Source organism: Pristiophorus japonicus, chromosome 1 (genome assembly GCF_044704955.1).
Source record: "Pristiophorus japonicus isolate sPriJap1 chromosome 1, sPriJap1.hap1, whole genome shotgun sequence".
Classification (NCBI taxonomy): domain Eukaryota; kingdom Metazoa; phylum Chordata; class Chondrichthyes; family Pristiophoridae; genus Pristiophorus; species Pristiophorus japonicus.
In genome coordinates, this window is record NC_091977.1 from 510,213,311 (window position 1) to 510,231,358 (window position 18,048).

The window sequence follows — 18,048 nt, forward strand, 5'->3', positions numbered from 1 at the left end:
AACAACTTGTGTTTATATAGCACCCTTAACGTAGTAAAACTTAATACAAAATAGAGAAGTAGTCTTGAGATTTCACAAGTTAGAAGTGCATTCAGTGACGTCTGCCCATCCTGCAGCCCAGGTATATCAGTAGGTGCATGTAAGGTAGATGTGCTAGAAAGATTTGTTATCTGATCCCATTTTTGAGAGTTTAGTGGATTCTTTGTAATTTGCAGCTTGTATTTCTGGCCTGCTGCAGTATGGCCATGTATGGTCAGTATTGAATACTTCTGCTAATAAAAACAGAAAAAGCTGGAAAAGACTCAGCAGGTCAGGCAGCATTTAAGGAGAGAAACCGAGTTGACGTTGCAGCCCAATGACCTTTCATCTCAACTGAACCCTCGCCACAGATGCTGCTTGACCCTGCTGAGTGTTTTCCAGCATTTTCTGTTTTTATTTCAGATTTCCAGCATCTGCTGCATTTTGCTTTAGTTTCAACCAGCTGTTAACGCCTGTTAATTCCCTGGACTGTGTTGAACGATTTCTAAAGATTTGCTGATTTTCAGCCAAAATTGGGTCTTCAATCAGTTGTTTGTACCTCATTAAAATGTGACTTACTTTAGTGATGAGATTCTGGATGCATCTGCCAAGAAGTAGGAGAGGCAGTTGCTAAATGGTGATTGCCTGTTTTTAAAAAATATGTTGGTTACATACCATTTTTGTTTTACCATCCACCATGTACTTGCATTGTACCCAGGGCGGAGGACAGAAGGGGCCACATTGCAGCGAAGGTCTGGGGCGGGGGGGGGGGCGGTGGTGGTGCGAAGTGTGTTGGAGGGGCGGGCCTGGGGGCTCTGTGCCTCGGTGCGGGGAGTGTTCGGAGTGGGGTGGACGGGTTGACTGCGCAGATGGCGGTTGGTGGATGTGGTGTGGTTGGCGTCACAGGGGCATGGCTCCGGGGTGGCCGGGGCTGGGGGCTCGACATCCGGGGGCGTTCGGCATTTGGGAAGGATTCTGACGGGACGGGGCAGGTTGGGTGCGGGGGGGAGTGTTTCCTGGTGTTGGGTGAGTCCGGAGCCGGGGGGTGGCACGCTCTTGGGATGGGGGGGTGGGTTGTTTGGGGCTGGGATTGGGAGAGACTAATTCACTCGGGGAGTTGTTGGCCTGCGGTGTTCCCTGCCGCGGAGAGTTGTTGATGCCAGTTCATTGGATGTGTTTGGGAGGGAGTTGGATGTGGTCCTTGCGGCTGGGGGCGTCGGGGGGCAGGTGTGGGGGAGGGGAGAGGTGCTGGGGGGGGGGGGGGGGAAGAGGTGCTGGGGTGGGTGATCAGCCATGATCTCGTTGAATGACGGTGCAGGCTTGAAGGGCCGAATGGCCTACTCCTGTACCTATTTTCTATGTTTCTATTTATATCGTGTTCACGTTCAAAAGCGCTTTACAACCAATGACGTACTTTTGAAGTGAGACAGCAGCCAATTTATGCACAGCAAAGACCTACAAACAGCAGTGTGATTATGACCAGATAATCTGTTTCGGTGACGTTAGTTGAGGGATAAATTATTGGCTAGGACACTGGGGAAAATGCCCCTGCTCCTCTTCGAAATAATACCATGGGATCTTTTGGGTTCACCTAAGAAGCCAGGCTTGGTTTAATGTCTCATCCAAAAGATGGCATCTCCGACAGCGCAGCACTCTCTCAGTATTACACAGGAGTGTCAGTGCTCATGTCTCTTGATTAGGACTTGAACCCACAATCTTCTAACTCGGACAAGATTGTTACTAGCTGAGCCACAACCAACTGGCTTAGAGTGGGCAAATTGCGTTAACACCAATGTGGTCACTGTAAATGGTGTTTTTGCCAAAGAGAAATTTAAATGGATATGGGAAAATGGCAGAGGAATAGAATTAAATTAATAGCTCTTTCAGAGAGCTGGCACGGATATGATGGGCTGAATAGCCTCCTCGTGTACCGTAAAATTCTATGATTCTAGGAATTATTCTTTACCATTTGCACTTTTTGACAGGCATTTTCTTGTCCGTACCAATCATGTGACGTGCAAGGTAAATTCCCTTCTCTCATTAATTTTCAACCTTAAGGCAATTTTAATCTGTATCCAGTCCTAGGAGAGTATTGTTGAAATTATAATCTATAACCTCCATGCAGCACTTGCTCCTCTGGTTCTGCTGCTCATCTAATAACTTTATCATTAGTCTCCCCCCACTTATTGTTAATGGCCCATCGGATCTTTGGGAGTGACCAACTTTATGCAAGAGCGCCAAGTTAAAACTGAATGTAAACTACTCAATGTGTAGACTAGGTGGTTACGAAGACGAGGCTATTCTGATTGCATGAATTTTGCGAGCTGGTGGGCAAGTTACTAGGGAACTGTATGGTGGGGAAGCAATTTCATGTTTGTGCGAGAGGGATTAGAGATGAGGACGATTACCTAGAAAAAGGTGGAGTGTGTGCTTAAAACAATTAACCCTTGGAGTACTAGTAGTATGTGTGTTGTCTGCGTGATATGGAGTTCTGTTTCATTTCAGAGGATAAGCAATTCTGAGAAAAACAAAATATTAGACTTTGAGCTACGTGCAGAAGGAAATCAGCTGCTCCACCAGTTGCTCTTGCTGCCAAGAACAAAGAAAGAGAAACCGTATTTAGGTTACTGCCTGCAGTATTTTGTTCAAGTTGATAATCAATAGTTCAGTACTCTATTAACAAGAACCCTTATTCCAGCAGCATTTTAAATCAATGAACCGTTTACTTCTCGTGTTTTTGTTGCAGTCCTAATCTCTAAGAAAAGGAAAAAAACAATAAGACGTTGCAATTTGCTTAAAATATATTTTGAGATCAACTTTAATAAGAAACCAACTAAATACCACCAGCAGACAAATGTACCGAAATGGTTTGAACTGATGTAAGTATGGCCCATTTGCTGTTTTGCAAATGACAGTGTGTGCAGCTACAATATCTGCAAGCTTATGCACCACAAAAGCTGGATTCTGTATGTGGAGATGAATCCTTCATGTACATCCTTCATGCCATACTTTTCAGAATGGCAGGCAGTGACTAGTGGGGTACAGCAAGGTTCTGTGCTGGGGCCCCAGCTGTTCACATTGTATATTAATGATTTAGACGATTAAATGTAGTATCTACAAATTTGCAGATGACACTAAGTTGGGTGGCAGTGTGAGCTGCGAAGAGGATGCTATGAGGCTGCAGAGTGACTTGGATAGATTAGGTGAGTGGGCAAATACATGGCAGATGAAGTATAATGTGGATAAATGTGAGGTTATCCACTTTGGTTGTAAAAACAGAGAGACAGACTATTATCTGAATGGTGACAGATTAGGAAAAGAGGAGATGCAACGAGACCTGGGTGTCATGGTACATCAGTCATTGAAGGTTGGCATGCAGGTGCAGCAGGCGGTTAAGAAAGCAAATGGCATGTTGGCCTTCATAGCGAGGGGATTTGAGTACAGGGGCAGGGAGGTGTTACTACAGTTGTACAGGGCCTTGGTGAGGCCACACCTGGAGTATTGTGTATAGTTTTGGTCTCCTAACTTGAGGAAGGACATTCTTGCTATTGAGGGAGTGCAGCGAAGGTTCACCAGATTGATTCCCGGGATGGCGGGATTGACCTATCAAGAAAGACTGGATCAACTGGGCTTGTATTCACTGGAGTGCAGAAGAATGAGAGGGGATCTCATAAAAACGTTTAAAATTCTGACGGGTTTAGACAGGTTAGATGCAGAAAGAATGTTCCCAATGTTGGGGAAGTCCAGAACCAGGGGTCACAGTCTGAGGATAAGGGGTAAGCCATTTAGGACCGAGATGAGGAGAAACTTCTTCACCCAGAGAGTGGTGAACCTGTGGAATTCTCTACCAGAGAAAATTGTTGAGGCCAATTCACTAAATATATTCAAAAAGGAGTTAGATGTGGTCCTTACTACTAGGGGGATCAAGGGGTATGGCAAGAAAGCAGGAATGGGGTACTGAAGTTGCATGTTCAGCCATGAACTCATTGAATGGCGGTGCAGGCTCGAAGGGCCGACTGGCCTACTCCTGCACCTATTTTCTATGTTTCCAAGTCATGCGGATGGAATGGCTGGTGCAATGCTTTAGATCTTTGATAACTTGGTTCAAAGGAATTGAAGATTTGAGATGAAAGTCCACTGGCTGTAAGGTTCAAATGTGAAACTTGTCTGGGCAATTTTGGTCCTGTTCCTAGTAAAAGTCCACAACATAAATCTGCCTCTAATTGACACTCTCTAAGCATAGCTGGCATGGGAAATGGTGCAGTGAGGTTGGGATTAAGGCTGGCTACCCGGGAGTGCAGAATAAAGCTTACTCATGTGCTAAATGTGAACTTGGAGTAACACTGACTAACTAAAATGGAAAGTGTTCTTCTCTCCTGCGCGAACATCTCATTTGATGAAATTCCTTAGCCACCGATTCCATCCCTATCCCTGGCAACTGTCTGAGGAGGCTGAACCAGACTGTTGCAACCTTGGTGTTGTTTTTTCCTTTGCCATTGTGCACATGGTATGAAGTTTTTAACTACATGCTACTATTTAACATTTTTGAATAATGGTAAATTAGCAGGTTTTTTTAAGGATGTGTTTTACTGTAGTTCAGTCAATTACATTTAAATGTATAAACCGTTAAAAAAATTTTAAAAAAATAATAAATATATTTTTGAAACTTTTTTAATGCATTTAATCGGGGAGCTCAGAACCAGATTAGAAGAACCAGCGAACTTGGAGAGATTTGTCCTCCAATCAGTTTGTGGAGTATAAATGCATTATTTTAACAATTTCAGGGTCAAAGTTAACAGTCACTTGGACAAGTGACTAAGGAAAGCCAGCATAGATTTGTTAAAGCCAAATCGTGTTTAACTAACTACATTGAGTTTTTTGATGAGGTAACCGAGAGGGTTGATGAGGGCAATGGTGCTCTTTGTCGGCCGGCGCGGACACGATGTGCCGAAATGGCCTCTTGCGCTGTAAATTTCTATGTTTCTATGTGGTGTACATGGACTTCCAAAAGGCGTTTGATAAAGTGGAGTATACTCATCTGGAGTATTGTCCAATTCTGGGCACTGCACTTTAGGAAGGACGTGAAGACCTTAGAAAAGGTGCAGAAAAGATTTACAAGAATGATTCCAGGGATGAGGGACTTCAGTTACGTGAATAGACTGGAGAAGCTGGGGTTGTTGTCCTTGGAGCAGAGAAGGTTGAGAGGAGATTTGATAGAGGTGTTCAAAATCATGAGGGGTCTGGACAGAGTAGACGGAGAAACTGTTCCTATTGGCAGAAGGGTTGAAAACCAGAGGGGACAGATTTAAGATTTGGCAGAAGAACCAAACACGACATGAGGAAAAACATTTTTGGGCAGTGAATGGTTAGGATCTTGAATTCACTGCCTGAAAGGGTGGTGGAGGCAGATTCAATTGTGGCTTTCAAAGGGAATTGGATAAGTATCTGAAAGAAAAATATTTGCAGGGCTATGAGGAAAGGGTGCTGAAGTGGAACTAGCTGAAGCACTCTTGCAGAGAGCCGACAGACCGAATGGCCCCCTCCTATGCTGTAACCTTCTATGATTCAACTATTTTAGTAATAAAGGTAAACTGTATGAAAATTAGATTTACATTATTAAACTAGGATTTTGTCTTGTACCATATTTGCCAGATTGTGTGGGTATAAATCTATTTTTTTTTAATGGTTCCTATTTATTGCCTGACTTGTGTTCTTTGTTTGGTGTCGTTCAATTTTACATGTTGTGGATGAGTAATGATCCGCAACAGTAAATTTGCCAGTAAGTGATTCACTGATCAAACATAGGACCTATGTTTTTTTTTTTGTTTTCTGATTTATGTATCTACCCTATAGAATGTCAAAACAAAATGGCAATCTATTCTACATCCAGTTATTTACTTACAAAGTACTTCAGCAAAAGCTGTGCTCGACACCTCCATTGTTGACTTCATAACTTAAGGAGCCATCCTATGACTACTACAGATGCGCCAGCTCGTAATCAATTATCAACAACAGGCAATTATGCTAATTATCTAAAAGTTTGGTGCTAACTTTGAAGAGGAAAATGTGTGACTCCTCCATAATTAATATTTCAAAACAATAGGGATTTGATTCTCCTAAATATTGTTTCAGCATTTAACAGCCTCTGCAAGATTGGAAATGGCAACAGAAAATGCTGGAAATACATTGATCAGTTATCATTGGTAAAGAGAAAAGATGTTCATATTTTAGGTGTAACCTTTTTCATACATTAAATGTAAAGCTGATTTTTGGAGCAGTGCATCATAGGCAGTCCCTCAAAATCGAGGAAGACTTGCTTCCACTCTAAAAGCGGCAGTGTGCTGCAGGGATGTGGCATTCTTGTGTATAATTCTCAAACAGTATCCGTTGCTAGTTGCACTGTTATGGGGAGGAGCCAAGCAGCGACCAGATGCTTCCCACATGTAAGTGGGGGAAGATTGAAGGGAGGCAGTATAGATATTCTCATGCACATCCTAGAGGTCAGACTAGCAGTCATATTGAACAGCTTGGGAACAGGTCACCAAAGAAACACACCTTAATCAAAATACTTAGCAGTAAATTTAAGGTAGTAATTTAATCTACCTGATGCACTTTGAGTTAGGTTGGTTTATGTACACAAGGTTATGCCGTCAGAACGTCTTGATTGAATCACTGTTTTGTGAAAGTTATTGACAGTCATCCAACATCCTGTGTCTAATCTGCTATTAATCGTGTTTTATTCAGTGAGTAAGTGGCTGGGGTCGTTACATTGAAATCATTCTGTATCCATTAGTTGTTGCAATGTATACAGCAAAGTTAGTTTAACCATAAACAGTATCAGACCGATTGTTCTGGGAGTTGCTGACAGTGGAAAGCATTTTAATTTTCTTTGGCCAGAATGCTCCATTTAGCAGATAAAATGACGCACAGACATCGACGCCGTGGTTCAACACCTCCTCCAGTGCGCCAGCTCAGCCTTCGACCGCCTGAGGAAGAGTGTGTTCGAAGATCAGGCCCTCAAATCTGGCGCGAAGCTTATGGTCTGCAGGACTGTAGTGATATCCCCCTCCTGCATGGCTCAGAGATGTGGACCATATGCAGGAGACACCTCAAATTGCTGGAGAAATACCACCAACAGTGTCTCCGCAAGATCCTGCAAATCCCCTGGGAGGACAGACGCACCAGTGTTGGTGTCCTCGACCAGGCCAACATCCCCAGCATCGAAGCACTGGCCACACACAACCAGCTCCTTTGGGCGGGCCACGTTGTTCGCATGCCCGACACAAGACTCCCAAAGCAAGCGCTCTACTCTGCACTCCTACACGGCAAGCGAGCCCCAGGTGGGCAGAGGAAACGTTTCAAGGACACTCTCAAAGCCGCCTTGATAAAGTGCAGCATCCCCACCGATACCTGGGAGTCCCTGGCCAAAGATCGCCCTAAGTGGAGGAAGAGCATCCGGGAGGGCACTGAGCACCTCGAGTCTCATCGCTGAAAGCAGGCAGAAAACCAGCGCAGGCAGCGGAAGGAGCATGTTGCAAACCAGATTCCCCACCCACCCCTTCCTTCAACTACTGTCTGTCCCACCTGTGACAGACTGTAATTCCTGTATTAGACTGTTCAATCACCTGAGAACTCACTTTTGGAGTGGAAGCACGTCTTCCTCGATTTTGAGGGACTGCCTATGATGATGATGATGAAAATGACACACTCTCCCCTGAAAAATGGTAGAATTTGCTTGTACAATAAATTAGTGGAAAATAACCAGGTTCTATTTTTTAAGAACTTATTTTAAAAACAATGCTGTGTCGACCATGAAAAGGATATAGACCATTTTACAAAAGTATAAAATACGCACACAGTATGTAAAACACAGTATTTACAGCTCCAGGCTAAGAGCACTGCAAGTATTTTTTTGTGAGTCTGCCTAGCTTATAATTTTGGAAATCAAAGTCTAATATTTTACTCTAGTTTCGTCAAAAAGCTCTGTCAGTTCACAAAGTTAACTGGGTCAGTAATTTTACATTTGATAATGACTGGTTAGACTGCGTCATTGAATGTTTGAATCTGTTCAAAAGCCTTGAACTTTAGAGCAAGGCTGCCGAGAGGTGTAACAGTTTAGTTTAGAAAGCCTGCTCCCTATCCCCATACTGCAGCATTAGATATTTTGCATAGATGTTCAAACCAGCTGCCTAACGGAGTCCTGTGGACAGTTCAAACGTTTAAATTTGATCGCTTGTGTGTGTTTTTAAAAACTGAAACCAGAGACAAAAAAGAACTGCCTTCAACTTCTCTGAAAGATTACTTCATCTATTGGTTTCAACAGAAGGTGTGTCAAATGCAATGTTTTACAAAACTGTTCCTTACAAGTATGTTGTACAGGTATTGGATTAAACTGTTGGATAGATACGGTGTACAGTAGATCTTTTTATGTGTTTACTGTGGCTGCAAATTGAATATTAATTCTATAAGCTTAAAGTCCTGAAGTAGAGAAAAATGTAAAGGCCTGAAGTAAGAAAAAAGTGAAGACATGTTCCCTCAAAGCAGCAAAAAAAAACATTGGTGCTGTTGTAATGACTGAGGGTAAAATGGAGCATCTTCAATTGGTTGACTTCAGTCCCCTGCGTATTGGTGGTAGTGTGGTTGCTAAGGAAACGCTTGTTTTAGTGTGTGGTTTCCTATAGTGCAAATGAAAGGGAAACAGCTGTTGGAGTTTTAAGCATTTGGTGCGTTCTGATATGCCTGCAAACAAAACTAAAATAATTTGGTTAAAAATCATTTGATGGGTGTTTATCTCGCATACTGAACAATGTAGCCCATGGTATAAAGGAATATTTATGCAGTTCAGAGGACTTGGTGCAAAATTAGATGAACTTTCAACCAGTGCAAGTGTGCACCGCTTCACGTGAGAATTTATTTTCGTTGCCCTCTGTCTTTTCCTTAAGCAGCTCTTTGTTCGATGGCGTGTTGTGATATTTTCTCTGCAATGCTGCCATGCTTTTATCAACTGCTGCATCACATTTAACAGTCTGGTAATCTTTCCAGCTAATAAGGTTATAGCAATCTGTGCAAACTAAATTGTGTACCTGCTTGAAGTCGAGATGTGTAAAATAAATTCCTCGGTAAAGCAATTTCCGCCAAGCTGATTTCTTAAAGAATACTGAATATCTGATTAGGAATGGGATTTTAACTATCGATCTATATTTTATATATATATAGATGGAGATGAAGATGAGTTGTTTGCAAAATATTGCTTCTTGAGCAACTAAGACGACAGAATTTCAGTCATGAATTTAGGTAAGATCAGTTAAGGAAGTGAAGTGTGCATGATCTGTCTGTATTTCCATACTTTTACATTCTTAAACTGATCAGGAAAGTACACCTTGGTACAAGTTTAATTTTGCAGGAGCAGGGAAATCAATTGGAAGGATTTGGAACCTGGTTTGCTCTTGTGCTGGTTGATGCTATTCGGATCTCTCTTTTTGATCCATATGGTAGGAACCATATGTGCCAATGTTGACAAGATTATTGTCTGTGTTTCAGGAGCACCAGACTGAAGGAGGGGGAGACAATGGGTCAGATAGTGTGCATATAAATATCAAATTAGTAGTTTACGTGCCTGTGTTATGATGACCCTTCTGTGACTGAAATCACCATTATGAACTTCAATTATAAGCATTTCAATTGAATAATAATCATAAAATGTTATGATGAAGACATAAAAAGGGGTTTTGAGGGCATGTGGTATAAATTTGGTGTTTTGTATTATCACTGACTTCAGTAGCTGTGGTGTAATAGAAATGAGACGGTATTTGTGCCCCCAAGCACATGGTGATCTTGAGGGATGTTTGTTTTTCTTTGAACTACTGAAGGTATATATGGCAGCAATAGGGCTCCATTGCCTAGGATTTCCTGAAAACTAGCGCTACAGTAATGGCGATTTCCCAGCCTACTCCATTATTCTAACACACACTTTCCAGGAAAATATGGCGAACATGAGTTACTCTAGCTTCTACGCCACACCACCAAAATATACTGAGCCATTTTGACCCTCGACCTAAACCCTGACCAAAACAATTAAAAGTTTATTATGGCTGAAATAAAACTAGATTTAATTACTAAATAAATTATTGTATTTTCAATAGCTGACCAATAATTTATCACACCAAGTTAAGTTGCAATCAATTTATTTTTCCCTAAACTCAAACTGAAATGACGTTATTGCTAAAGAAAATAGTGAAAACAATTTTAAATGTATTCAGAAGATAAATGCCATCTCCTTATCCTGACATTGTGCCTGTCATTTCCCTTTTGAGCTCTCTCAAAAGAGAGATGATACTTGAGTCACCTTGCAATGAAAACAAATATTTACAAAGATTGCTCCATATTTAATATTTGAAGGGCAATCCTTTGGTTGAGAAAGTGATATATTGGAAAACTAATCTCTCTTATGCACTGAGACAAGTTTAGGTGCCCCCTTGGAGGAAAAACCTGGAAGTCTCCTGAATGGAGTTGACAAACAAATTGACGAGCAGTTGAAGTGTCTGACCGAGTTGCTGTTGAGTTTGCATTGGAATTAGCTCGCGACCTGAAGCATTACTAGGAGTGAGATGTGTGTTGTAATTTACACCTAGATTCTATTGCTCTGACGTGGCACCATTCCACTGTTACAACATTGAGTCCATAATGGTAAATATATATTTTGGGTTGTTCCACAAAAAACATAGCTGCTTAACTCTGGACATATTAATGGTTATTCTGGTTAATCACAAGCCGAGTACAAGGTTAATAATGCGCTGTATGCAATTAACACACATACTCCCATCCACTTGCAAAGCATTCATGAATCGGATCTTTAGAAAGAAAATTTAAACGAGTCTGTATTTAATAATATTACATCCAATTTCCAACAGTACACTTGATTAAGGTGTCATGGTGTCTAATTTGACTGCTTGAGCCAGTGGGATAGAATATAGTAGGCCCAAGATGATGAAACCTAAAGCTAACCCTGTATTCGGCTAGGAAAAGTTTTGTTTCCAATTAGCGAATGAAGCAACTATATCTATTTTCAAATTTCAGTATTGAATTTAATTTTTAAACTTATAAATAATATGGCAACGGTCTTCAAAAGCCAACCTGTACAGATGAAGCTGACCTGTTGGCCTACATCTGAACAGCTGTGCTGCTCCTGATATGCCACTGTCCTTGCAGTGGTGGATTCATATTGGTTTCCTAGAAAACTTTGGAGTAAGTTCGCAACGGCGAGATCAGTGTGCAAAACGGCAAAATTTACATTGTGCACTGCCAATCTCTCCATCGCAAGAAATTCCAGGCCCACCTTTATCTGTTGCGGGCAAAAGCGAGTGTTCAGTCCTCCCTGACACTAGGACAAGTACACAGCTAGAAAATCAGTGTGTGTTATATCATTTAAAGATCTGCACACGCTATTTTTGGTGCCCTGGAATTGACCCACAATTTAAATGGGGCAGTTCCACTGCACTGAGAGCCCTAGCACGTGGTCAATTTATTTCTGTTCTGCAGTTTAAATCAACATGAACCATTCAAGCATGTACTTTTTCAGTACTTTGTGATCTGTTTGAAAGAAAAATCTTAGAAATTAATTCATTTTAAAACTTATCGGGGACTTCAGTAATGTATCACGTAATGTGCAGAGCTTTGAAAAACAGAACCAGTAAAATTTAAAGTGACACAACAAGCTTTTTGATTAAGAGCTTTTGGCATGTTATGAAGAAGTTTAGTTCAGCTCTGCCACCAGCTTTGTGTGCAAGCAAAATCAATGATCACTTGAAGAATGCAAAAGTTGCGTGTGATTGTACACTTGGCATCCGCGTATAGCAATACAAATAGCTTGACAGCAATCGGAACTCCCGAACAGATGGTCCTTCAGAGGCTCAAGGGTGGATTACATGCCAAGTTTGTAAAACATGTTCTACTGTAAGCCATTTTTGTAATGGCTTTGTATCTAAAATATGGCAGCTGCTATTCTGAGTGCAAGTATGTGTACTCCATTTCTGCACAAATATTCTTGACCATTCATGTCAGTTAAGCAATGATCTCTGGGACCTACCTTTGCATTAATTACATTTAGATTCTGTCGAAAGGTTGTAGGTTCATAAGAACATTAAGATTTAGGAGTAGAAGTAGGCCATTTATTCCTTCGAGCCTGCTCTGCCATTTAGTAAGATCATGGCTGATCTACCTCAACTCAACCTTCCCGCACTATCTCCATATCATTGGTATCCAAAAGTGTATCGATCTTGAATATACTTCACGACTGAGCAACCACGGCCCTCTGGAATAGAGAATTCCAAAGGTTCACCACCTTTGGGCCCAAATTTGGCCCACCCGTTTTTTTCGGCGCACTCACGAGAGATGCGCTGACTTCCTAGGATCAAAACGGCGCCAAAAAGATGTCCCCGGATTCTGGCTCCTCTGTCGACTCTCCCGGGGCGTGGCGTGGCGAGTCCATTGGGGAGCGGAGTTAGGGCCCTGCTCCTAAAAGAGTGCCGGCAGCTGTCCGCATGCGCAGTAGAGCGTTCGCGCATGCGCAGTAGCTCCTCCCATGATGACGATGCGTGCTGCAGCATGGGACCCGATGCATTCCGCCCTATCCTGGGCCAAGTGGCTGCCACACAGGCCGGCCCGCTGCTTTCCAGCGCTGAGGCTACAAGAAACAGGTTGGTGCGGGGAGACTTTTGATCGGGGGGGGGAAAGGAGGAGAGTTTTAATCCGGGGAGGGGGAGCAGAGTTTTGATCCGGGATGGGGGTGCGGAATAGGGGGAGAGTTTTGATGGGGGGAGGGGGTGGTGATAACTGTGTAGCCAGTAATTTTCGCTTACTCAAGACTTTCCTTGCCTCCGTTGATGAAAATACTCTTACGAGCAGGAGGTACTTCTATTTTTATTATTTGCAAATTTTGAAAAAATTATGTAAATATGTTTTGTCTCTTTACTTTTATTTTTGTAGTTCAAGCTTCCATGAATGCTTCTGTTGTATAGTAAATTAACTTTGCGAAGTTTGTCATATGTCCTGTATAGCTGTTGGATCCTATTCATGTTCTTTAGTTAAGTCATTAAGTACCTGCCTGCGCTGATTTCTTAGCTCTCTGCAAGGGTTTTCTGTGCGGCCACAAGTGGCCACATACACTAGCCTAAGTTAGTTTGGGGCAACTGTTAGCTGTCTAAACTGGCTTAAATGGCCAAAACAGTTGTAGGTGGCTGGTAACGCCCCCTTTTGAACAAAACAAAACTAAACTCAAAAAATCCTAATTAACTCACTTGTGCAAAATGGGGATTTTTTAAGATACTCCAGAAAAATCAAGTTGCTCCAAAAAAAAACTGAGCAACTGCTGGGCAAATTTAGGCCCATTGAGTGAAGAAATTGCTCCTCATCTCAGCTTTAAAAGGCCAACCTCTTATTCTGAGACTCTGAAGCCTAGTTCTAGACTCCCCAGCCAGGGAAAAGCATCCTCCCAGCATCTACTCTGTCAAGGGTGATTTCAGTGAGATCACCTCTCATTCTTCTAAACTCTAGCAAATACAGGACTAGCCTACTCAATCTCTCCTCGTAGGACAATTCGCTCATCCCAGGAATCCGTCTAGTGAACCTTCCTTGCAGTCCCTCTAAGGCAAGTATATCCTTCCTTCGATAAGGAGACCAAAACTGTACACAGTAGTACAGGTATGGTCTCAATAAAGGCCCTATATAACTGTAGTAAGACTTCTTTACTCTTCTAATCTATTGCTTTTTAATAAAGGCCCACTCCAAAACTTGAGTGCATAATCTAGTCAGTACTGAGGGAGTGCTGCTTTGTGGGGTGCTATTCTTCCGATGAGATATTAAACCAAGCTTGCCTGTTCTGGTGGACATTAAAGATCCGATGACACTATTTGAAGAAAAGCAATGAATATCTCCTAGTGTTCTGACTAGCATTCTTCCCTCAACTTACACCACCAAAAATTGATCAACTGGTGATTCATTTCATTGCTGTTTGTTGATCTTGCTGTGTGCAAAATATCTGTCATGTTTACTTACTTGACAACAGTCACTGTACTCCAACATAATACATTGGCTGTGAAGCACTTTGGGGACATTTCTGACTGATGTGATGATGTGCTATATAACAGCAAACATTCTGGGGTAGAAATTCACCCCCGCCGGAAACCTGCCGCGTCTACCATTTTCAAAGTGTTTTTACCGCCGCGTCAGACGAGGTGGACTCTTGATTGATTTTCAGCTCTTTGACAATTATTTTGGAGCGGTCCGGAAGCCGTTCATAGTGGGGGCAAAAGTGGGGCAGTAAGTACTGCAGAGGGGCAGAAGTGGAGGCGGGACAGAGTCTCCGCCGCTGTCAGTCAGCAGTGGAGTGGAGATGATGTCACAATGCATGTGCATCACCACGCTCTCCCCTTCACTTAAAGGGAGAGCCTTTGGCATTCAGAAACTTTGGCCCACTGAGCCACCAGGGAGGGTTTCGGCCGGGCCGGTAGTCTGGCACACAAGAGGGGGTGCCAAGCTGTCTGTTGGTGGCCCAGCCGACTCCGGGGGCTTAATTGTCGGGCCAATCGGGCAGTCGGCCGGCAAAAAAAAACATGCCGACCTCGCCTTTAATGGCCGCCACACAGCCAAGTCCCCCACACCGAAAGCAAGGTGCACCGACAGAAAAAGCTGTTGGCACCGTGTGGCGGGTTTATGTTTTTTCACGGAGGTGTGATGGAGGTGCGGGAGATCGGCAGTGCGCCCTTTGATGATGCACTTAGGACGGTCGGCAGCAACGTGGCGGAAGTGGGGACCACCAGAAAAATCCCTGAGGTGAATTTCGATCGTGGCGGTCATTGGGCCAGATGTCGGCGGTCGCTCGATTCCGCCGCCTAGCCACCGCTTTCTGGCGGTAAGTGGCCTTTTTGAGAGGCTGAATTTTAGCCCCTCTGTTTCTTGCATTACGTTTATGCCATTGTAAAGGAAGATTCTTGATTCAGCTGTTGAAGTTCATGATGTGTGCACAGATCAAATAGTCATCCCTAACTAAAGTGGAAATTAAAATGTTCTACAGTTGTATTTAATAGACTAAAGTCCAATTAACCCTCCTCTCTCACCCCCATAACCTGTTAAAACCGGTGCGTGTCTTAACAGCACTGTGCTACAACTCTTCCTGGGCCATTCAGATACCACTCTCAAAGTAAGTCCTTGTATTTTAATGAGAGATTATGAAAAAAAAAACCTTAATAAATGACAAAGTTTCTGATGAAGTTTCAGCTTATGAAGTTTCACGGTATAATTAGATAGTACTGTGGAAATATCAACAAATAGTTCCAGCTCTCACTGCATGTCCTTTCTAACTGTGTCTCCTCCTTTTTCTGTCCCTCCCCCAACCTGCCTCTAACCTTGCTTGGAACCAGAAATAAAATGTTAAATCATGTACTCAAAATAAATGACATGCATTAGAGGAGCAACAAAATATTTTCTATATCTGACGATTTTAGTACAAACTCTCTTGAATATTTGTAGTTCTTCTAACTAGGCATACAGGAAAACCAATAGTCATCTGAAGATAATGAATATGTGGTATACATTTATTGTCCCTTTTGCTTTGTCACAATGAACAATGGTGTTCCAAAATCCACACTTAACCTTGCTTGTTAAGTACCACGAATGCTTGTACTGCAAGACGGTTCCAGACCAGATCCAGGCTCTATCTGGATTTGGCCTGCTCAGATCTACATGCTGATGTAGAAGAATAATAACATTGTTAGTTTTGCCCTATCTGAAAAATTCCAACTTTGAGGATTTAAATCTAAACTCAGATGGGCATAGGTCTCTCGTCAAGTGCTGCATGGTAAGATCACAACTTGTATGTATGGAGTATTGAGAGCTTTCATGAGGCAGAAATATTTGAATGCAGCACAAATAGGCTACTCAATAAAAACAACGGTGGGGCAAGTAGTTGAACTGCTTAACCACTCTGCCTTATTAGATCAGGACATTTCTCTCTGGGATAGTGGTTTAAACACCAGACTATTGATCCTGTTTTTGTTTAATTTTTTTCTCTTGGTGAACACTCGAGTCTCCCTGGCCTTTGTGAACAAGAGGGTAAGCAATCCACTCTTGGGTCTCTTCCAGTGTTGCTCCAAGCCAGCCACTAGAGGAACATGAGGCTTGTTAGCTGCTTTTCTTTTGGAAAGTTCTTGGCTTCCATTTGCTCACATTCCATGATGTGGCTAAAATCCGAGATCAGTATGTTGGGGATCAAACTCGTTTCCCATGGCGACAAGATGTTGCTAAAATAGACGGGGATAAAATTTGGTTTGAATGTTAAGCCTATTGGTATTCTTTGAAATAACCCTGATTTAAGATTAAGTATGAGGTTTTGGATGTTGGGCTGTTGAAGATGGTACAGTATTTAAATTGAGCTTCGCAGCACAAATTCAATTGTACTGGGACCCGCATCATGACAATTTGCGCATCCAGTTACCGAGAGAGCATTGTACAGTATTCTCTTCTGGTATACCCTAGGTAAAAGTGTTTGGTATCCTTCAGTCACCATTAGCTTATTACATGGGGAGGTCTTTTGACAAAGGAACACCAATTTGAATACATAAATCCAATTGGATAGTTGGTTTTCAGAGGCATATTTCAACAGAACCCCGATGGTGGAGTTTATTCTTTTAATAGCTGAGGCAATGGTGCTAGGTTCAACCCCCGTTCTTTGAGTTAAATGATTTTGGCCAGGGCATGGGACCTTGCTGTGTGCAAGTTGGCAGCTGCTTTTTCTATATTACAACAGTGACTTCACTTCAAAACTACTTCATTGGCTGTGAAGGAATTTGGGGTGTCCAGAGTGTGTGAAAGATCTTGTATAGATGCAAGATTTTTTTTCTCGTTTCGTTTCTCTCTCTTTCTTTCTTTATCTCTCCCCCTCACTCTGTCTCTACCACCAGGTGATAGTGAGGAGGATTTTTCAGGGTTGACTGAGATGGGAATGTTTTAGTCTTGTCCTGATGCAATGCGTGGGTCGTTGCCAATAAGTGTGCCTGAATTTCTTATTACTGAACTTTGTAGCGATTTACAACTTGGGTGGCTTGCTCACTTCAGAGGGCAATAAAAGTTAACCCCGTAGTATAGAGCTGGTTTCGCATATAAGCCAGGCTGGTTAGCAGTGGCAAGCTTGCTTCCCTGAAGGATATTAAAGAAGTTGGGTATTTAATGACCGTCTTTATAGTACCAGATTTATTGAATTCAGTTTCAGGATTGGAACTCACGAACACTGGATTGCACCCAATTTTATTCTCGTGTTCATCAATGTTCAAAATTGCTTCAATTCTTAGGGAGTGTGTTTTATAACAGTTTTGTTTGTTGAATTTTCAAACATTTCTGTTGAGCATTTTTCTAAAGACACTAGGGGATTCAAATACATAATTCTCTACTAGTGAAGATAGATAAAGCCATAAAAGAATTTGGGATTTATAAATCTGGCATAGAGTAAAATAATACATTTGTACAAAGCATTGGTTGGGCCACAGTTATTGGGCCCGAAATTGGTCAATGCATATGGTCCGCCCATTTCTTGTAGGTGTTTTTGACCAAAATCGCATTTGTGGGCGGTATGTTGACCAATTTCGGGTTCATTGTCTATAATTCCATTCTTTGTTTTTTCCTTCCAATAGGTATTGCCTCACAGTTCTCCACATTAAAATGCATGTGCCATTTGCCTGCCAATTCTACTAACCCGTGTATCTTCCTGAAGTCTTTTGAAGTTCTTCTTGCTATTTGTCAAACTCCCTATTGTAACCATTACACCTGTGAACTTTTTTTCTCATTTCTTCCTCCGCTCTAAATGAACTGGCCCACACTCTCTTCTTTCTTGCACGACAGTGTTGAAATCCATTGTTGTCTATTCAGACCTCAAAACTAGAACTCCTAAATCTCTGACAAATCCATAGCCCTTTGAATACCCAAGCTAACACACTTATTTTTTCAGCCTTGGTAGTTTTCAGAACAATAGGCCTGAATTTC

At 42.2% G+C, this 18,048-nt stretch overlaps 1 protein-coding gene across 9 annotated transcripts in view; it reads left to right on the forward strand.

Moving 5' to 3' along the window:
- The window catches only part of LOC139277271 (protein tyrosine phosphatase type IVA 3-like), a 149,194-nt gene that overhangs the window by 82,889 nt on the left and 48,257 nt on the right, over positions 1–18,048 (forward strand). Inside the window, exon 1 of one of the 9 annotated variants that reach the window (XM_070895560.1) lies at positions 8,756–8,920. The exons of 7 other annotated variants lie outside the window; for them this stretch is intronic. The gene's annotated coding sequence lies outside the window, so the exon portion shown is untranslated. Of the gene's footprint in view, positions 1–8,755; positions 8,921–9,258; positions 9,313–18,048 lie in introns of those variants that run through there. One more of the 9 variants, XM_070895550.1, reaches the window with a different exon arrangement.